At 38.0% G+C, this 23,222-nt stretch overlaps 1 protein-coding gene and 1 pseudogene across 13 annotated transcripts in view; one reads left to right on the top strand and one right to left on the bottom strand.

The window, feature by feature from the left end:
• Nucleotides 1–23,222, bottom strand: part of RBFOX1 (RNA binding protein, fox-1 homolog 1) — a 372,798-nt gene that overhangs the window by 339,225 nt on the left and 10,351 nt on the right. Inside the window, exon 1 of one of the 13 annotated variants that reach the window (XM_021411690.1) lies at nucleotides 5,034–5,087. The exons of the other annotated variants lie outside the window; for them this stretch is intronic. The gene's annotated coding sequence lies outside the window, so the exon portion shown is untranslated. Of the gene's footprint in view, nucleotides 1–5,033; nucleotides 5,088–23,222 lie in introns of those variants that run through there. 13 annotated transcript variants of the gene reach the window in all.
• Nucleotides 11,408–15,565, top strand: LOC110405704 (annotated as a pseudogene).

Raw genomic sequence — 23,222 nt, forward strand, 5'->3', positions numbered from 1 at the left:
ACCATGAAAAAATATCTTCAGTGCATAAAAGGCTGCTATAGTACACAACGAAGCATTCCTTTTCCATGTCCAACAGAATAAGACATGTACAGGCTCACCGTTCAGCAAGAAAGATTCAAATTAAGCACGTGGCTTACCTGTGTATGTTTTATAGCTTGGAGTTACATTTGACTTGTCAATTATTGCTTTTTATAAACCATATTCAATTAAGAATTGGGTCAAAGGATGTAAACATCTATATTACTAGCTTAAAACATGCTTGTTCTCTTAGGTTGCAATGTGTAGTTCTACAGCAATAGCATATGATAACCTAAAATAACAGAGTAACAAATTCTAAACACACAGAGCAACAGTGAAGAATAAATAAAGAGCGCATGGGGCACTTCATATACCAGTCACCTATGCCCATACAGCACGTGAGTGGTAGAATGTCAGTTTTTAATGTCTACCTTAGCTAGATTCGTATGCACTGTCCTTCTGGTCTTCCCTGGTCTTAACAGCTACATTCCACTCCTGTCACCACCAAATTTTTATCTCGCAGAACAGCCTGACTTGGGAGGGAGCCACAAGAACCACCTGGCTTCACAGGACCACCCAAAATTCAAACCATGCATTCCTACAGTGTTTGTAATTTTGTCTTCCTGTATGATCAGCTCTCATCTCTCGTTTGAGAGTAAATCTTTTGCTTTACTACTAGTCCTAACTACCAGGAAGAATTATTCAATATGTAAATAGAAAACAGAGTCCTACTGTTATTATTCTGTTGTTGCCTGTAGTATCAAACACATTGCCAAACTAGAGTTCTGCTGATGCCTCCTCTGACATACTGCCACTTATTGATAACACGTGGTTACATTACTGAGGTGTGGGATTTTTTCCGGGGTACATTTGGAGTAGTGGTTTTAATACAATTAACCAAATGCTGTAAATATAAACACCTAATACTGCAAGAATAGGATTCAACCACTCTCTCTGTAACATAAGGCACTGCAGGTTTTTATGAGTAACACAATAGACTCTCCCTATCACGATGAACATAAGCAAGCAGCTGTCACTAATGTTTCCTTTTTACATTTATCTTACTATGGAATAACAGTAAGAAACACAGTGAGAGATTTTCTGATACTTGCAGACTGGAGAAATATGGGGACTGCACACTATGAAGCATCAGGCAGATTGAAATACATACTCAAAGCATCTAAACACTCCTGAAGTAACATAGCTTTTCAAATGTTATAAAGATTAATTACCATGTATTATTACAACTCTGCAGTGGAAAAAAACCAAAAACCAATAGTACTCTTATTTCTCCCTGGCAAAGCCACCCAATTTCAGGTGAAATCACACCAGGAAAGTAAACCAGACCTTTCTCCAAAGCAACTCTCTGCACTGGAATTCATTTTCCCTACTAATAGTTTGAAAGGGATGGTGGCTTAGACATCTGCACATGTTAACCAAAGCACAGAGAAGGGCATTATTATTAGCATCATTAAGTTACTCTAGCTAGGAACAAGTGCTAAAAGATCTCCTTTCTCATATCGCATGTTCCATGTTGCCCTAAGATGCTGTGGCAGTAAACATGCTTCAAAACATATTAAGACAAAAAAAAAAACAGCACAAAGTTCACCCTGCATGTTGTTTTAGGAGCAGGATTTCTGCAATGCCAAGAGGACCAAGAGGACACAATTTCTTCATGTTTAATTCAAAATTGCATTGACTGTTCTGATCTCTCATATACTCCTTTCATCTTAGCCTCCTGACCTACTTTATCACAGAAACTTAAGTAGAATGGCATAGTTTGGAAGGGACCTTTAAAGATCATTGACTCCAAATTCCCTTGCCATCAGCAGGGACATCATTCATGAATTCAGGTTGCACAAAGTCCTGTCCAATCTGACTTTGAACACTTCCAACGATGAGGCCCACACAGCTTCTCTGCAGAACATTTTACACTAACCTGGGATATTTCTTTAAGACTTACAAGCCAAAACACCATTGAAGAGCATAAGCACAATAACAGCCGTTCTCTATTAAATATTTCAGTTACCTTAAATAAGATTTTAAAAACCTCAAAAACCGAGAACAAAAATAAACATTTGAATAAAAGTTACTATGAATTTCTTCACAGAACTACAACCTAAATTCGAGGTTTAGCTTTAGAGAAAGTGATTTTGGACCAAATCACATCACACCAGTCACAGCTCTGGTCTTCACTTCCTATTTCACAGCAGCAGATGGACTGCAGAAGCCCCAAGTGGAGTGCATACAAACACAAGATTTCTTTTGATTGTTGTTCTTCTAGCTTGGAAATCAGAGACGCACTTCGTTTTAACTGCAGCCAATAACTCACCATTTCACCAGAATCTTCAAAGAAACATTTTGCTCAAAATTCAAAAAGCCCACAACAAGAAGATAATGTTTCATTCATTGGTACAAGCATTTTTAACCAAAAAAAGCTCAAACTGTCATGACATTACACTATTTAAAACACTAAATGCACAGTATTTAAGTCAAAGAATGACTGAGGTTAAAACATTTTACACTGATTTCTCCATTTTTCTTGAGTCAAAGTGTAGGTGGGAAACAAAGACTGCAAATAAAAAAAATCAGCTTTAAAAGCAGAGGTCTTCAGCTTGAGATTTCATCAAGACTACTCATTATGTTGTATTTCAAACACGGAGCTATCAGAAAAGTAATGCTCATAATACACATGTATTTATCAAATGAAATGCATACATCCTTATCTGAAGAATCTTTTTCTAAATTAGACTGTTTTCTAATCTCAAGAAATTGCTGGTTGGGCAGTTTTCATTTTTGTAATATGACAAGTGATACTTCATTCTTAGCTAAAGGTTAATGTTAAGTCCTCAAACTTTAAAAAATGCACTTCTCTATAAAATAAACCATTGCATGCTGGTGCATAACATTAGAGAAAAATGTTCACAGAGTTGAAAATGAATGGATTTTGCATTTCAAGATGACAAGTACAATGTCAGACACAATCAATCGATCACTGCATAATTATTATTGTAAATGATCCATATCCATGCTGAAAACTTTAAAGGGAATTTAATGAAGCAGTAAGCACATCAATAATAAGATCTGCTTTGGTCTGTGTTAAATCTTGTGATTCATAAATATGTTGTCACATTTTATTCTTCCTTGGAATTCTTGTAATTGTATTTGAGGAAAAGCTAACTGAAAAGTAAAATTGGAATATATATCAGCATCTCCTCTAGATAAAGATTACTTCACTATTATATAAACACTACAAAAATTAAACTTTTAAATTACTGCTTACCCAATAAACGGCCAAGTCAATCAACAGAGAGAAACACAGAATAATCTCTGAGGAAGTCTTGAAACGTCCCTATTCAGACTTGGTCTGCCATGCTTAGAGGATTTAATTTTTTTTACTGGATGCAGGTGGCAAGGTTCTGGTAGTTAGGGAGCAGCTGGGGTGGCCTCTGTGGGAGACTGGGAGCTGCCCTGTGCCAGACACAGCCAGTTCGGTCCAGACACAGCTCATGCTATTGCCAAGCCCATCAACTGGTTTGGTGGTGCATCTACGAACAGGTATGTAAGAAAGGACAGAGGAGGAGGGAACAGAAAGAGAAACAGCAGAGGGAATGCTGAGTTAGAGAAGAAGAAACTTAATGGCAAATTAAGAACACCTGTGAAGGGACTGCAGCCCATGGAGGTGCCCACACTACAGCAAGTAAACATCAAAGGTATTCCCTGGAGGACCCACCCTGAAGCATAGGAAAAGAGTGGGAAGGCAGGAGCTGCAGAGAAGTACTATTTTAATTGGCAATAAATAATTTAATTCCCTCCAAAGCAAATCTGTTTCACTTGTGATGGTAATTGGTAAGCCATCTCCCTGTCTTTATGTCAACCCCAAAGTCCTTTCACTCCTGTTCTTTGTTTTCTCCCCTCCATCTTGATGAGGCAGGGAGTGAGCAGGCAGATGGGTGGGAGTTTGCCTGCTAGCCAGGGTCAACTCACCACAAATCATACTTCTGGAGAAAAAGAGTAGATAGAATGGTATATTCGTACATGGAAAACAGTCAGTTCTGCAGATGTACGGTGTTACACTTAGGCTTTCTAATCACAACAGAAATAAGTGAATTTTCATACTATGCTATTAGAAGGATCCAAACACATACTCATCTCTTTAGCGAAGAAATCCAGGAGCAAAAAGGAAACAAGAAACTGATACAAGAAGACAGAAAAAGATGTTCAAGATCTTCTGGATATAAGAACAGATACCTAGACCCCTAGACATTTCCTTTCATCAATTCAACAGACAAAGAAGACTAATAAAAAAAATACTTATACAGCGTAGAGCAAGTCTAATAGCATTTGCACATTTAAGAGAGAAACCATAAGAGTCCCTAAACCAAGACTCCGCATATAAGTATTGTTCAGATTCCCAAACAGACGTAATTCACTGAGATCAATACCAAAAAGTAACCAATTGAGAAATTATTCTCAAAGCATAAACAAGGTTTTCACGTTCCCCGAAGAGTCTTCAAGACTTGCTTATCATTTTGATGCACTGAAAACCAAGGCCATTCATACAGTAACTAAGCTTCTGCAATTGCACATGTAGTAGCAAAGAAACTACCCAAATTATCACAGAACTAGTGTTTAGAAAAAAATTCCACTAAGAGATAATCATAGTAGGACAATAGAAGAACTCTACACTGCTCACCAAGCTACGTTTCGTACAGTCTTAGTTTGATTTCTTCCTTGCATAAACATTCCTAACTGATAAAAAGACATCCATGTAGCTCATACAAACTGTGATGGTAACTAATGATATTAAGAGGAACAAGGTTATCTGAACAATGAATCGGACAAATGGACAAAACTTCTTGCTAAAATAAGTGGGTGTAATGCTGTAACACAATGAAAAATGTTGTAACAACAATGATAACAGGGTAGCAAAGTCCAAGGCTGCAGCAAGCAAGGAAATGCTCAAAGGTGGCAGCAACGAACACAGAAACAAAGGAAAAACAACATTCGCTTACCCTTGGAAGGCCTCAGGTGGGCAGGAATTTCCAGCAAGATCCCCTCACCTCCACTGCCAACCCTTAAATGAAGTCTGGGAAGGGATGGATCCTGGCTCCACCCCCTCCAATCACTCTGGTACATTGCATGCACCTGAGCTCCCCAGGGCTGGCCCTGCCTTCCCACCAGGTGCTCAATCACTGGTTCAAGCCCTGACTTAGCATTTCCACTGCAGGGGGGGAAAGATATTAGGTAAGTACATAATTTGGAGTATATAATGCATCATCAGAAAAGAACAGCATAAGTCTATCATCTAACTTTATCCAAAATGCATGTATTCTGCTGAAAGAGAACCACAATGATACATGCATTCTTAATATCTGGATTTAATTCAACTTCCCGATACACATCAGCACTTAACATATACACATGTGTATATGAGTGTTTGTGTCTTAAGTGATACATATTATTATTTAAACCAAAACTACTAGGTGGCCTTAGGCCATCACTATGCAACACTGGATATAATGGAGCATAAAAATTATTTTATTCTCTTGTTCATATTATTATCCTATATAAATAACAAAGTGTTCTTCTACAAAATACTTTAGTAGAATACAGAAAACTTCAAGATAATGTAGTAGATGAACAAAGGTTGCTGTCAAACCTAAATTGAAATTACCTTTCTCATCTTTACATTAAAAAGCAAATTCCATACTGGCATATTCTTTATCCTTTGCATCTTATTGTGATTTTTAATTTCTGTCATTCCAATATAAATCATTATGTACACATGTATATGATTTTTGAACCCACTTACACGTATACACCTATATATACACAAAGACAACCTACTGAGACTTGTCCTAGATTTTGTTTTGACTAATTATAAACCTGTGTTCTTTCAATATCTCTACTGGCCCTTTCATTTCAGGCATCAAGTTTGCAGATTTATAAATTGTAATACTTTATTATTCAGGTTTATTGAGTCAGATACCCTTGAAGATGTTTGATATTCAGATCAGCATTCTCTATTATTAAATCATTTTGTATCTTTCCATGTTAATAATAAAAGGTACATATTTATTCAATGGGCAGGCAATCAGCTACAGAGTACGAAGCTAGATGTTTTATTCAAGGTCCCTGTAGAAAGCAGCATGACAATCATTTGGGCTGTGAAGTTGCCTGCAGTTTTTCAGCTAATATGTTTGATTTCCCTTAATTTAAAGGATCTAAATATTTTGATCACTCAATAAATTCTATGCAACAAAATCTAAACTCAAGTGTTCCATTGGCAATACTGTCAATATATTCATTTATTCTTTCAGTTTAATTCATAATATATCTCAACCGTCTTTAGGTCTTTAAACACAGTGAATAGAGCAATTTTGTCTCAGTGATGCTATTGGAAAGGCCTCGTTTAAGAGAAGAATACCTTACCTGATGTACACAATACCAATGCTGAAAAATTGTTTAGTAAGTGCAGTGCTGCAAAAAGAATTTTATTACGCAAAGGATAGTCCATCTCCTTGCTCCAATTTCTAGAATCCTAAGATTTTGTTTCTTAATTTTATCCTTTAAGTAAACTGCTTATCTCTTTAGTGTTCTCATCCCCTTTAGATAAAATCTTCATTCTTCAAGGTTGCCAAAGTAATGTTCTACTGCTAGAAGAATTTTCCTTGGTTTTACTGCATATCGTACTTTTTTGGTTTGTTTATCTGTATCTGCCCACTCTAGTTTTGGTCAAAAACAAGCTTCATTACTTCATTTGATGACATGCTTTCTGCCTTGTTTGATCCAGTATTGTTCTGAAGTTGCTACTGAAAATCCTCACTAAACACAAACAAAATTTCTGAAAACTCATTCCCTATTATTAAAAAGTACAGCATACTGACAATAAGAAAGCATGTTTTTGACTGAACAGACATTAATTAGATGTTTATAAAATTTATGAAATCTTATTATGGTTTATTATTTTATTTCAGCGCTTCCCCAACATATTTCAGAAGGCATTTACCAATGGTTTTGTTCCTTTTTTTTTTTTTAAAACAACAATATTCAATTCCACATGACTTTAACTTTTAATGAGATACATCAGCTTTCACTTTCTTCTCTTAAGTTAACCACAAGGCTTATGAGAACTCCAAACAGTCCAATCCACATTCGCAAACAGAAAACAAATGATCATGAAACTGTTTATGTGGGAAACGAGCGGTTGGTCGTGCCATCAAGTAGAAAAGCTATGCTTGTTGGCAAAATATGAAGAGTAAGAGGAACACTGCACAGAAAGAGGAGGTTTGGAGAAGTGTAGATCCCTTGAAAGTTTCTGTGCAGTCTTAACGTTCAACTACCAACACTCACTTCATCCACTGGTAGTTCTTTCAAGGTATGCAGAGGTCAGCAACTTTTCAGCTCTTTAACTGAAAGAACTTCCTCTCGTTCATCGCATCTGGGGAAAGCCAGAACATTTGTGAGGTGAATTCCTCTATAAAACGGGACCGATAATCTGCAGTGATCAAAGCCTTGCATCATCACTGCAACAATCTAGTGTTGGAAAGAAAGGTGTATTAGACTAAAGGAGGATCAGAATAGAAAAGAGTCCATACCCTTTAAAGTTTAAAAGAATATAGGCCCTGTGACTTCCCTCTGCATTCTCAGTCAGTAATACTTGAAAATCCACAGTTTTTTGACAATAGGAAATTGAGTATTGATGAACTCAGATTCCTATCTCAGAGATGTCTGTACACAGAAGTACAGGGCAAAAAGTAGTTCAAGCAGCATTCGCTGCTCAGACTGTCAAAAGTACCTATTTCCTTTGGCAGGATTCACAGTATAAAAATCTTTCTTTACTTACTGAAATCTTGAAATAAGTATTTAAAAAGAACAAATCAAGATTTTTCCATTCAACTATGTTTCTTGCTGTACACTGCAAAATGTTTCGATTTGGTTAGCTGAACATATTCGTAGTTTCCTTGCCATAAAAGGTACTCAACATCATCAGCAGTAGAAAAAGAAAAACTATTACAGGATACTAATTAGTGAGATATTCTAAAATGTGAAGCTATTGCAATTTTCTTTGCAGATCTTGCAAAGTATTTCCACATGGTATACAGAATGAAACAACACGTGAGCACTGTCATGTAAGGAAATGATTGTTTAGAAAAATCTCTGCTTTTTCACTTAGGAGAAATATCTTTATTTTTCATCTTAAAAAAAAGCAGTGAAGACTACATTTTTACAGAACTGTCTACTTTAAATTTTAACACTGCTGAGGAGCTTTTATATAATTACATAAAATATTGATGTGGTGCCAGAAAGGAGCTTTTCAAATGCTGCTGTGACTTTATATGTTATATATTGCATTTGAATATGTTAAATGTTTCTTGTTGACGTTCTGTGTCTTTTACATGTAGACACGTACACGTGTGCACACTTAACATACACACAGTTCAAAAATCACCGTTTAGAGTATTCCACTTTTACAGTTTCAGAAATAAGTTTTTTATGAATACAGCTGATCTACATTTCCAGAACCTAAGAAGTAGCGTTCAGCTACAACAACAACAATTTGTTCTCTGCTTCTTTCTACTAATCTTAGTTTGAGATTTTATTTAAATCACTGACAGTAGTAAAGCTAAAATAAAAATGAATACAACACATAGAATGAATAGAATGAATGTCTACACGTGGTAGTGGCAAAATATGAGACAGGCAATCTCCTGCGTAATTATTTCTGAGAATAAAAAAAGTGAGACATCATATGATGTAAAAAAGAATATAAAAATGGAAGGAATACACTTCTTTAAATGTCAAAGTTCCAAAAGCTTTGGAAACCAAAAGAGGGTGCCATCAAAAACATATTGCTCTGTTTTTGCTTAAAATACATATATATAGGTAAAAGGAATAACTAAAAAAGTTCATAAATAATATAAAATGCACCACCACGCTGGCAATAACAGAGATCTGCATAAATACCTGCAGTAAAATGTATTTCTTTAAGTTTTTTCATTAATAAAGATTCCTAGGCTTACTGGGGGGAGAGGGGTGGGGTGAGAAGAAGGGGAGAAGTACCCTTAACTTTTAAACATTTTGTGCCAATGCCACAAAGACACAGGATAATTCATATTCTCTCACCTTACTGTCATTTCAGAAAACAAAACAAGGTTTTACCTTCAAATATTTACCGTGTACAATAGAATCTCTTACAGATGATGTTACCGACAGCAGAACACAGGAGTGTTGAATGAAAACTAGAAGAAAACTACAGCTAAGTTACTTATAAATAAACTTAAAAATAGAATAAAATTAATTCTTGCATTAGCAAAAATACAGCTTCAATAAACCACTGTAAAGGATTAACAAGTACGAAGTAATCAGGGTTGCTGTTACATGCACAGATACTTGTTGGTGAAAATTAAAGTGACTTATGCACAGAAAAAAAAGCAAGCTCAAATCCCGAGCCTCAGTGATTGGTGAACTCCTGGCACGATAACACGGGTCAAAGAACTGAAAGAAGAAACTTAAGTCTGTACGCAGTGCTGTTTGTGCAGACAACGAAAGTTACCCGAGTGCAGTAGTTCAACATAAATTAGAAGGAACCATAAAGGGGAATTTACAGAATGAACTACAAGCAGTAGGAAAGAGCGAAAGTGATCTACTGATAATATCTCCGAGACGTGAATGTTTCCCACACGTTGCCTGTTCTGCAAAGGTGGCCAGATTAGCTGCAAGCCTGTCTGTTTTTTTACACACACTTAAGATAAATAAATAAATAGACTGTCAAATGAGATTAGTTTAAAATATTTCCCCAGAAGAGGTCCAGGCTTTGAAGAGGAACAGGAAAATGCTTTTCAAGTGTGCATATTCATTCCGTGATTTACTTCTTTATTTACACACACAAAAAACGTTCTGCGTCTCAGCCTGGATGAATTAGCAGGTTAACAGTCTCACTGATTCACAAGATGTATGTTGCGGCACGACATTATTTTAATTCCTAAGGTGAGCAGGTTTTGCTGCAAGGAATCCGAACAATGCTGAATATAAAAATCACAAGTGCATTTTCTTTCTTTCTCTGCGGCTGTCAATTGCCATACACTTCAAAAGCCTAGAAAGATTGTGACAACTAATATGAACACAAATAGGTCAAGAAACACAAATTAGAAGTTTCAATCACATTAGGACTGTTCCTTCCCTTACAAAGAAAGCAAATTCCAAACAGCCACAAGTGATGCAGCATTCATTTTACGACTGAACCACACCATGAATCTTACAGATACAACTGCAGCATTTTCTAAGGCAATGAAAAGAAAGCAGAGCACTATGCCACATCCTGCAAACCCCCCAAATAAATTGCAGCTTAACATTAGTAAACCACATTGTTTAAACTCCTACTGGAAATGCAAGCACATGTACTGTACTCTAGCTGTGCTCAACTACCCTGCAGTACACACACCTTTACATATTAGAAAACATGCTGTAACTATTGACTAAAATCTATAGTTCCGAAGTCAGTTTACTAATAAAAGATTGACATGGAGAGAGACACTACCTACCCACAAATACATCATCATCTTGAAAGAAATCAAGGGCTCTGTCAGCAAACAGAAGTCTCCTTACTTCACCAAGTATGTCTGGAAGGAAAACTGAAAACAGTGGGTAGAAAATCTTGCCTTTTTCTGTCAAGTCCTCACGGTTCTCTTCTTATACAAGGTGGTGGGGTTTTTTTGTTGCTTTTTTTTTGTTTGTTTGTTTATGAGAATAGCATTCGTTCAGTGCCTCTTTCTGTGTGTGAAGTGACTTGCTTCAGGCTGTCTTTTTTCTTCCCTTCTTCCTTCCTAACTCAGTCTGTCCTTTCTTTACTGTCAGGCTTGCTTAGGTAACAATTCTTGGTGTATCTATTTAATGAGCAGGTCTGTGCACTAAAGGCAGCCAACTACACTGGAGAAAGAAAAAAAAGAAGGGGGGGGGGGCAGGGAAAAAAAAAAAGAAATAATAAATAAATAAATGGAAATCTACCACTTCCCAATTGTTATTATGGAATCTAAAGGCACCTCCTTTGTAGGAATTTCTGCAGGAATTTATAGGAGGATTTCGAAGGTGTCTTAAGGAAAAAAAAAAATCATCAGAGAATAGCAAGCGACTCCAGTGGCACTCAAGCCATTACTTCTCCTTGCTAAAGGACCCAGTTCACAAATCCTGCATTTGAGAAATTTTTAAACTCAAAGCAAAGCTCCAACAGAAAAGAAAGGAACATGTACTGCACCCTGCTTCTCCTTTATCTCTTTAAATGTACTTCAGATAAAAGCCGCATCCAGTCAGGTCAAGGCCTTTCCCAATCTTATTAGTCTAACACAAGAGCGTTCAACATACTTTTCTACAGCCATCTACTGACATCATGGTGTTATTGCTGCTGCTGTTAGACCTGCTGGGAGATAACTGCCACTACGAGGAACAGAGAAACAGAGCCAATCGGATAATAGCAGAAGTACTTGTGCTAATTTATACTATTTTGGTAGGCCTGTGTGTTGGTTGGTTTGTTTTTGCAATAATGTGCCTTCTTAGATTAAAACTGGAACCTCTTTTATTTGTATATTTAACAAAGATAATAAAGAGAACCGGATTTCCTGTTTTTTTTTTGTTTTTTTTTTTAAGCGCTTCACGTAAAATGAATGAACGTGCAAGAGACTCGAGGCTTCCTGATTGCAGCTTTGACATTCCTTATTTTCAACAAGGAAGTATATTTAACTCATTTAACCTGTCTCACTATAACCCACATCATAATAGGTAAATTGTTGAACAGCATCCTCAGGTGAGAGATGATTTTACAAGGTAAATGAGACAAACCTTGGTCACTTTTTGGACTGTGTTATTTGTCTTGCAAATCATCCCTGACCTTGTGAACTGGCAGCACATCACGCCGTGACCATAACGCACTTCGGGGACTCATGTAGAAAGCTACAAACACAGACTGTCTACTAAGTGCATCAACTGCTACAGTGTGTATGGAATGGCTATAACTCAATGACTAAATACATTAAAAAAAGAGAGAAAGTATAAAAATGGTTGTGGGAATGAGATTAAGCAGAACTTATTTTTGTGTTTGATTACTTATTCATTATCATTGGTGGCAAACTGTGCACTCTTCAGACAAATATATACATACATCTTTTTTTAACTAAAAGACTGCAGTCAATTCCTGCATATTCAGTCTAACCATATAAGGTAAAATGTCACCTGAATAATTAAAATGCATTAACTAAATTGCATAATCATTCACGGCACCAGGGCAGGTGGCAAATGGATAGGCACCTGCTGAAGCAGCCTATAATGAGGACGACTGGGGGGAGAAAACTAAAATCCATACTGTTAAACAAACAGTAATCAGGAGAGTTTTAAAGACTCCTGCCTCTGGAGAGAACACAGTATAAGAATAACTGCTATACCACTAACATTTCAAAGCTGATTTAAGACAGAAAAACGAAAGGATTTCAGGAAACACTTTGTGCTAAGATGCATGTAGACAAATTGATACAGATACACAGATTCATACATACACCAAGATCTATTACGTTTGATACATATTATGTCAGGAAAAGAATGTTGCCTGTTTTAGTTTAGTTTTAGTTCAGCAACTAAAACAGTTTAGTTTAGTTTAGTTTAGCAACTGTTCTAGTTGCCTGTTTGGAAGCAGAAGAGAGATTTAATTTACCATTTACCAAAGTGGTAAGTCTTACATTAATGTGCAAGGAAAATATAAACTTAAAGAAGTATAATTTCATAAGGTAAAGCCATTTACATCGCAATAGCAGTCCTCAAAATGAAAAGAGCAGCATTCTCATTTGGTTTGCAATTTCAGGTAGTTTAAATCATCAGCCAATTTAACCCCAACATCCAAGAATGTATCCGGCCTAACCTACCCACCTTTAACCTGTGCACTTCACCTCATTTTGTCCACTGTATGGTGCACTTTGTTATTCTATATTCAATTACGCTATAATAAACTTGAAATATCACATTAGAATGAATTAGATTATATTGGTTAAGCTGAAAATACATTTTCTGATAATGTATCTGCACATCTGCCAGCCAGCAGTTCTTTCTGATCTGTGCATCTCAACCAAACAGATGAGGCTTTAGAATTTTCAAAGACTGGTTAAAGATTTTATTAATATGATAAAAGACTGCGCACAGCTATTGCCTATAAATCACTTTTATATCAAAATTTCCCTGTTTTTGAGCATAAGCAGCGTATAAAATTTTAGTGAACTGTGTCCCAAGGCTCTCAACTAATCTTTCTGTATTCTAAATTCTGTTCATTATTAAATTGGTTACTCAGTCAATTCTTCATATCTTATTCCTTCAAAGAAGTGGAACAATTTCTAATGCTGCTACACAAAGTGATCTTTTAAGGTGTTTTATTTTTAGCACTGTTATTATTAAACACTTTGTTCATTAGATTATCACTAGTTTCTGCACAGGTAAAAAAACGGATAGAAAGAAGACTTAAAACAGAGATATATTATCATAGAATGGCTTGGATCTCAAAGATCATCTAGTTCCAACCCTCCTCCTGCCACGGGCAGGGTTGCCAACTGCTAGACTAAGCACTAGATAGGTTGCCAGGGCCCCACCTAGCCTGGCCTTGAACACTTCCAGGGACAGAGCATCCACAACCTCTCTGGGCAGCCTGTGCCAGCACTTCACCTCCCTTTCAGTGAACAACTTCCCCCTAATCTAATCTAAATCTCCCCTTCTTCAGTTTAAAACCATTTCCCCGTGTAATTTTCCTCCTGTTTATGATCTCTTCTTAAATATTGGAATGCTACAGTGAGGTCTCCCTGGAGCCTTCTCTTCTCCAGACTGAACAAGCCCAGCTCACTCAGCCTGTCCTCACAGGAGAGGTGCTCCAGCCCTCTGAGCATCCTCATGGCCTTCTCTGGACCCGCTCCAACAGCTCCACGTTCCTCCCGTGCTGGGGGCCCCAGGCCTGGACACAGTACTCCAGATGAGGCCTTACTGCTGGCCACCCCTCACTTGATGCAGTCCAGGATACCGTTGGACTTCTGGGCTGCAAGTGCCTACTGTTGGCTCATGCTAAGCCTTTCATCTAACAGGATCCCTAAGTCCCTAAGTGAAACCCTCAGGGTTACACTCAAGGAGTTCTTCACCCAGTCTGTAGACATATCTGGGATTGCCCCAAGCCAAGAGCAACACTTTGGACTTGGCTTTCAAGTCCAAACCTCATTAGTTTTACATGGGCCAACCTTCTCAGTTCGTCCAGGTCCCTTTGGATGACATCTCTTCCTTCTGTTGTTTCAGCTGCATCACTCAGCTTGGTGTTGCCTGCAAACTTGCTAATGGTGCACTCAATTCTGTCCTCTACGCCATTGATAAAGATGTTAAAGACCCAAGATGGACAGCTAGGGGACACCGCCTGTCACCAGCGTCCACTCAGACATAGAGCCATTTACCACAACCCTCTGGCCACGACCTTCCAACCAATTCCTTATCCACTGAATAGTCCACCCTTCGAACGGATACCTCTCCGATTTACTGATAACAGTGTGGTGCAGGACCATGTCAAAAGGCCTTTCAGAAGTCCAGGCAGATGACATCAGTTGCCCTCCCTTTGTCCACTGATGCTGTGACTCCATCATGGAAGGCGGCCAGATTGGTCAGGCATGATCTGCACTCGGTGAACCCATGCTGGCTGCCTCAGATCACCTGCTCATCCCTCGTGTGCCTTAACATCTCTTCCAGGAGGATCTGTTCCACAGTCTTCCCAGTCACATAAGTAAAGCCCACCAGTCTGTAATTCCCCGGGTCTTCCTTTCTCCTTTTCTTAAAAATTGGAGTGATATCTCCCTTTTTCCAATCACCAGGGAGAAAGAGAGAGTGTGCTCAAGCAAGTGAAGATCCTGTACATCGAGATCCTCTGGCTGCTGCTGGTACTCTGCAAGACGAACTGGCTGGTGTACTTCACTAAAGGAAGAGGCAAAAAGGTCTTGGAAGAGGCAGTGATGGCAGACTTGGAAATAACGGAAATAACAAGCTAACAACAGAAGTTATCCAGAGTCCTTAAAAATCATCAAGAAAGAAAACTCTAAACAGGATACTGAAGCTACTGAAGAAGCAGCAGCAGAGGTTCCTTTGCTTCCTCCAGCAAAGAAATCAAGACATGATAGCCAAATTCTTCCAGAGCAAGCAGTTGAAAATACTAATCCAAGAACTGGAAAGGTGAGGACATCTGCTAAAAAAGCACCAGTGTTCAAGAGCAGAAGAGCTCCTTCAACAAGAGTGAAATGCATGAGGAAAAAAAGCAAAAGCAACTTTATCACTCCAGCTACTGGTAGAAATTTTGATTTCTGTGTTCACAGAGGCATCTCTATTCTCACAGCCCAGTTTGATTCCAGAGTTTTCAAGATACCAGCTTTGTGCATGCCTGCAGTAAATAAATGTGTTTACACTGTCTCTACCAATGGCACAAGGAGTTATGAAGAAGTTATCAGTTCATCTTGCACAAGCTTGTAGCAGTGCAAAAGCTCATAGATGAAAGTCAGTGAACGTCAACATCCTTCTGCAAATATGAAACAGTACATTTAGGACAGCTACCTTTAGTTTATGTTCTTACTTGTGTCTTCCTTCCATTAGTTTACAGACTGGAAGTTAGGCAGTTGTTTTTTTTCTACCTTTAATACATGAATATTACTCAATTTTTCTGCACCTATCACTGAAGTTTAAACAAAAGCCTGTCTGTAAAGCTTAATTCTTAAGTGTTCTGGATGCATAAGCAGTGCCAAGAAAGTAAAAAGAAGGCATCGACAAGAGTCATTTTAAGAAAGGCTGGTCCAAGACAGCTGTTCTTGGGTTCAGGTTAAAGGCTGATAAAATCAGTGGGAATCTTGCTGTTCTTTTAAAGAACAGGCAATCAGAAACTCTGTTCCAAATATCATTATATGCTATTTTTTTGTTGTTATGAGATGGCAAATTTCCTGTGATGCTACCAAAAATGTATGATGCTCTCCTACAGGTGCAATGACCAGAGTTTTAGCTTCAGAGCATGGCATTTCTGTACTAGCTCATGTCACAGCCTTAAACTTAATTTAGCTCTTACCATCAAATGGAGTACAGCATATTTTGGCTGTGGAATGAAAAAGGATTGGTTAATTATTAAGGCTATTTAAAAATTAGTTGATAGTAAAAAAAAACCTGAAACAATAAATAATAATTGTGCAACCATAATTAATCAAGATTAGTTATATATGATCAGCACATTCTTACTGGCACCTTAACAACTCAGATTTAAAAAAATAAGGCTATAGATATTAAGAGTTCCATTACCTTATTAAAGGCACATAATTCATGATCATATCTTGGCATATTTATTAATGACAGAGAAGATTGGAAATAACATCGATATTGCTACTTACTGCACTGGAAGATAAGAAAATGAAGACTAAGTTTCTCATCTTGCAGGGAACATAAGATTCCTAGGAACTGCAAGATTATTACATAAATATTAGTGCTGAAGGGTATAGGCCCTAGTTTGCCAGGTGCTATATAAACACTCAGAAAGATATTGAAATTAGACATTTGATCCACCAATAGCAATGACAAAACTTGCACTGACTGTAGCGAGTCCTCATTTTCAACTAAGGTCTCCATACTTTACAATTTAAAACAGAGGGTTTTGCTCACTTGTTTTTAAAATGTTAAATAATATAAAACAGAAACTGCTTAATAAAGGAATTGAGGAGGGAGGAAACATGATGGCTATGATTATACTGGGATTATAGGTGGTGAAATGAGTTTTTTTGCTGTTGTTTGTTTGCTTTGTTTTTCACTTAGAATTCTGTCCCAGGAAAAGATACCAACCAGGTACGTGATATATGAGGGGCAACAACATGAAAATCTCACATAATTTATACCAAGTAGTAAAAATGATTTGAAACGTTTGGAAAGCCAGAAATATTTGTATTTATACTCAAAAGAAATCAAGACCTTAATTTACTCTTAATGCACTGCAAATTTAAAGGAGTACCTGCTGCTTTTTTGGCTTTTACTGTTTGGATTTCAGCAGTACAGTAGAAGAAGAAGCTTTTTGTGTAGTTCACTTGGTATATAAACTCTCTCTGTTCTGTGTTTTCACTGTACTTGTTTTTTCCCAATTAATTTGTATTACTTTAGCACTTTCACAGCTCTTGATGCAAGAAATTGGTTTCTGTGTATATTTGCTATACAGCAAAGTCAGGATATTGTCCCAGGAGTAGCAGCCAACAACCTGATCATTAGACATCACCACAACTTAAAAAAATTAGTTTAGAATTCTGCTGTCCAATGTACTATACTCTGTGCACAGTTCAAGGTGTGACAAACAGGATGGAGACAGATGAGAGCTTCCTCTGATTCTAGACTCCTGGTCACATATGTTGGATTTACATAGATCGTAATTTCCCTTAGAATTAGGAGTATGTAATTTACTTTCCCTTTTTACTGCGTGCCAAAATGGCATGCATGGAAAAACTTGAAGGGTCTGCCAATTAGACTAGCATGTGCTGTGTTCTTTCTTTGACAAAGTGATATTATTTCCCACAACATTCACAAGTTCCATCTCTACAAGACTCTTAAGGCAGCCAACATATTACAATTATTAGTGGTCATTGTTAGATCATATAAAAACGTATCCCCTTGTGCATAATTTCTGTGACAAGTGCTATACTTTTGCTGCTTCTCTAGTACTTTTAGCAAGAACAGATTCAGCCACTAGTTCTGACAAGGAAAACTCTGGAAGCCACTGGAAAAATCTCCCATCACCTCTACTGTTTTTAAGCTGTATTAATTGGGCTCCAGCGTCAGTCCTGATAAGGGAGTGGGTCACTCTGAGATGATGATGGACTTGACTTTTTTTAGTAAAAGGCCCATGAAAGCAAGATAAAAGTTCACAAAATCCTTTCCCAGAGAACTGATACAAGGAAAACTGGATAAGAACTTACTGGCTATTAAAAATAGTGTTTTAACTAAATTCCCTGAAATGTTAATGTGTTTCTCTAATTTTCTTTATCCTGGAGACCTCCCACATATTTCTGCAAATCTTCATTATGATTTCAGAGATTATGCTTCCATACAAAACAAAAAAGAAACAAGACTGTTTCAGGGTGTAATCATCCTGACTTGAGCAATACAAGTTGGATATCAAGTATCGAATACTGGTAACCAATGGCACTCAATTCATCTGTTTATTAAGAACTTCCTCCCATCAATATATTTGTTGAATAAAATGGAACAAATGAATTAAATAACTCATGATATTCCTGAGCAGAAAAAGAAGTTAATGTCATCAGATTATCTCCATGCAAATGTTTGCCCATCTCTCATCAACTTCATTCCACTGCCCATAAATTCATTGATTCAACAGAATGCAGTGAACACTTACAGTCGTATAGTAATAATGCTTTTTTTAAAATCCACTACATGAGTATTTCCATCTTCACAGCAGGATGCATCATTGTATTCTCCTTAAGACAGGCTAATCTGAAACCAACTATTACTAATTTTTGTGTGTTTAATGAAACACAGGAATATTCTCTCTTCAAGTTATTGCACTCAGAGTTGCTTTGGGTAAAGATCTTTTCCCAAACAGTAGAACCAACTAAGACCAATCCTCAGCTGGCATCAGCCAACTTGCTGATGTTAGACTAGCAGAAGTATAAATGAGTTCACATTAGCTGATGTAGGGACCCGATATGAAAATAAACAACTAGCAAGTAAATACAAAAGCTTGCTTTACTTGTGCAATATATTAGTACAAGATTATGCCCATTACTTTAATTGACTTTCCTAAGGTGAGATTTTGCTTAAAAATGGGAGTTGGGCTTAGAATTTGATAATCATCAGGAATATGATAAAAAGTTACTATGAGTGCTTAAGTACTACTTCCCTGTAATTTTCAGTTTATGAGTTTATAAATTGCTTTGTTATTTAGTCCAGGCTCTTTAAATCTTGAAGTCTTTATGCACTGGATGATAACAAATGGATCAGTTTTATCACTTATAATAGTTCAGTAAATCACGCAGCAGCCTACCTTTCAGCAAAGCCTTCGTACAGAACTTATCACAGCAAGCCTATCTGTTCTTATTTCTGACTATATATCTGATAAAACAAATCCAGGCTACATCTCATTGACATACTTCTCATTTTTAACAAGGTGAGAACAGTCTCATACCTGAGGGTTATGTCACTGTGTTGATTTGGGGAGCAGTGTGCAGGTTTGTGGAGCCATCTGTGCAGAGCATGCCAGCACTGTCACTTGTGATTTTAGCAGCACTGTTACAACAGCTACTGAGAAAACGCAAAAAAAAAATCTGTTTCTCTGCAACCTGAAGTCTTGTCTTCTTGGGAACAGGGCCAGAATCAGCCATAGAACTAGGCTGCCCAGGGTTCTCCACTGTTTTCCTCGATGTGTCAGAAAGAACTCCACCAATGATGTCCTGGCAAAGGCAGTTATTTCTTATCTCCAGGTATGCAAGGTGCAGCCAGAGCTGGCATTTGCCCCTTGTTTTTGCAGAGCTGCACAACAGACGCTGTTCTTGAACCCAGCGTGGGTCACAGGGACCAGCACAGAGAGCAGTCGCGTACAGAAGGGTCAACATGTGAAAAGCCCCAGCAGGAGCCAGTGTTTTAGCTGCTGTCAGAGCCAGAAAAACTCATACAGCCACAAGGGGAAATAAGGTAGAGGGTGTCAGAAATTTTTGCTCTAGTCAAATGTTCACAAGATTGAAAGTTGATGGATCTGATCCCAGTTAATCTTTCTGTGCCCTTCACAGCCTGTGTTACTCAGCACAGCCTGGTACCAGGAGGCAGGAGCCCTCAGTAACCACTGCACAAACCCAGCAGAGATGCATGATGGGTGGAGACTCGGCAGCTCCTGACATCGCTGCTGAAAGCCCTTCCTTCCCCAGCCACAACTGAGCCATTGCCTTTGGGCATTTAATTCTGCCACAATGATACAGATTTACAGGGCAACAAATGAAATTACTTCCTCAAATGTCAAATCCATGAAGCAGTCGCATGCAGTGCTGCACCACACTCAGGACTTCCCCTTGTTTCCTCCTCAAGATAACCAATGGAAACTGACTTGCATGTGTAAATGCAAAAGAATCAGAAAAACAGATGTTTGGGACATCTGTGGTTCTGTGACAAACAAATGGACATAGGAAGCATTACTGCAGAAAAGCAGAAAGGGTGGGGGGTTAGAAAAAGACAAAACAGAAGTATATGGACGTTCAGAGAGCAAACGTGGAAGAGAAAAGAAACGACATAATAGAACTCAGATATCTGGAGACAGATAAAAGATAACGCTAACTGCACTAGCTGCTCCCAACATACTACTGGTCTGCAAGAACGGTACTGAGTTATGAAACCAAACAGCTGACTGCCATTTTAAACTGTTGACTCATGAATTCTGTATTACTTATCTCATTAAAGCTACTTTTTGTACATCACATCATTCTTGAAGAATACAAAAAAAAACTATTTGTGCAATTGCTAGGGTATTTTTTACGTGAGCAGGCATTTTGTTTACCAAGCAGGGAACCATGCGTGCGAGCCCCCACCAGATCCTTTACACTGGATTCTCCATTACGGCACACAACCAACTGATGGTCTGGCAGCAGTATGGGTCTGGGAAGCAACTGGCTTCAAGGCCTTCTTTTGGTGTTTTGTTTGAAATTCCTACTGCTCTCTCTCACACAGACTGTTCGAGGAGCTGCTAATGGCACCACCACATTGAGGAAAGGAAGTTGTGATGGTACTCTTTAATAAATCAATGCCTCTTTGGCTGCCTTCCAGAACACTGAAACACGTCGGGCATCTTTGCTTGCCTTTCATTTTGTGTCTTGTAGGACTCTCTCCATCATCTTTATGTCAGTCTATTTCTCCGTAGCCCTTACTTTTTCTTGGCTTCTACCTTGAGATTCAATTACAGTTCTCGGAGCCCGTTTTTCCAGAAACCATTGATGTTTACTGGAACCATTCGTTTATTAGGACAAATCAGTAATGAAACAATAGCTAAGGCTGTATCAGTGTTCTCTGAAAACATGTGACCTGCCGTATGTATCTGGGAGCCCAAATGGTTCTGTTGTTCTGCTGTTTTTTATCAGTGCTTTCAAAGGACTTTTGAGATCATTTCAAACATATTGGTAAATTTCTGTCCATCAGTCCAAACCGTGTGAGGGAGCCCATAGTCTGGCTGAGGGAATGTCTGCCCATCTCCTCATGGTTTTTAACATGCAGATGAATGGATCTGCACTCAGTTATCCATCTTGTTCACACTGTTTTCTTGAAAGGAGAAATGATTATCTCTGGATTTCAATTTTTTTTTTAATTAAATTATTTTTGAAGACTAAGTATTTCGAAAAGAAAGCTAAGTGCAACTACCTGTAAAGAAACACTTGTATTTACTGGAGTACTCTATAGCTCAGTCTGTAAAACCACACTGCAGGTAAATGCACACAAAGTACTCCAAGGAACACACTGAGCCAACAGAATTCTGCACTGCAGACAGTATTCGGGTCAGCATAGCCCTACAATATTTCAACAGTAGTAACAAAACTTCAAACTGATTTTTAGAATATTGGGAATATGCAGCTTATTGCAAAAGGTCCAGCAGCACCTTAGAATTTGAATTCTTTTGGAGATATATATATATATATCAAACATCATAAAACAGCCAGCCCTCTAATTCTATACCCACTTGCACAGCCACTGAAAGACCAAGGAACTAGACAACGAGCACACAAACCTGCACGTCAGCCCACCTACAGCCTTCAGATCCTATCAGAAATTTCATTCAGCTATGTGAAATTGGATTCCCTGAGTAAACACTCTCGCTGTTGTAAAGTTCACTTATCATACTGTTCCATTCTTTTGTCTGAAATCAAAATATTCACCCTGTTGTCTATTTACATAGGATTCTACAATTCAGTTATTAAAGTGGCTATACATTAGAGATGCCATGCTTACATCAGACCCTCTCTATTAGAAGGGATCCAGCCTGTACACTAAATATTTAATCCGTGTTCTGAAGTGCTCTGAATTGATGTATTTTCTAATTTCCTAAGGGGTTCACACGGTTCACATCAATTGGAAACTTTTTCCCAGCAACAAAACCTAAAGGTAGCAATTTCTAACAGCAAATACACACATACCAACACTGGAGCAAAATGAAATGAAACACATTACAATTTACTCCAAAGACAATGAAATTCTGGAAATATAATCTTACTCTCAATTCAAGATATAGATGCCTCTTTTAATAAATTGGTAGTTTAGATTGGAAATACTTGCTTTTGAGTACGCGTGAAAATTGAGATGAGCTTCTTTCCTCAGGAGGGAAATTCTCCAGCCGTGTCACAAGGAGTGATTGCTCTTCACTTTCCAGTACTACCTCTCATTATCTCAGACAAGCCACTAACACAGTGGAAACATTTTGGTGCAGCTTGAGATTACTCCACAGCTCTGAAGCACTTCCCATGACAAAAGGATGTTGAAACTTTCTTAGACTTGGACTAAAGGAGAGCACCAGCAAGTTCTCTTGAAAGTGCAAGTGGCAGAGCACCCATCTGCTGCTTTTTGTCTTCAAACAAAACCATGCAAATAACCAGAAAGAGCAGCATCTCTATGACCACAGCCTTTGGTAACAGTAGGACTATTTTCTCTAGAACTACATTAGTCTGGGTCGGAATCCACACACAGAGTGGGGATTTACATACAAAGTTAATTGCAAAATGCTGATCGAGGCATCACAGTCGCTAATTGCTTTTCACTAAGCAGGACCTCGCTAACCCACCATAACTCTGCAAAGTGATCATTACAAATAAGTGCTGCAGCATTTCAAAAGGTACTCTGATTTTTTGATATACGAAACTTCATGTGTCAATATGGAAAACTGCAAAGAACACTCATAAACATGTGCCAAAGCATACGTTGCATACAGAGCAAAGAACAGTAGCAAGGATTGTTTCCCATTATGACCTGCATGTCAAGGAAGGGAATTCTAAAGGAGAAGAGTTTATTAATGCAGCCCTTTACAGACAGAGAGACTAAAACCGCTGCTCTGTCAGACTGCACAAAAGCCCATGTGTGCACCCTGTGGGCATATTCTGGCTTGTTTCACTCTGAGGATTAAACTCAGACCCAGCCTGTACAGCATC

The sequence above is a fragment of the Numida meleagris genome, chromosome 13, assembly GCF_002078875.1.
Source record: "Numida meleagris isolate 19003 breed g44 Domestic line chromosome 13, NumMel1.0, whole genome shotgun sequence".
NCBI lineage: Eukaryota > Metazoa > Chordata > Aves > Galliformes > Numididae > Numida > Numida meleagris.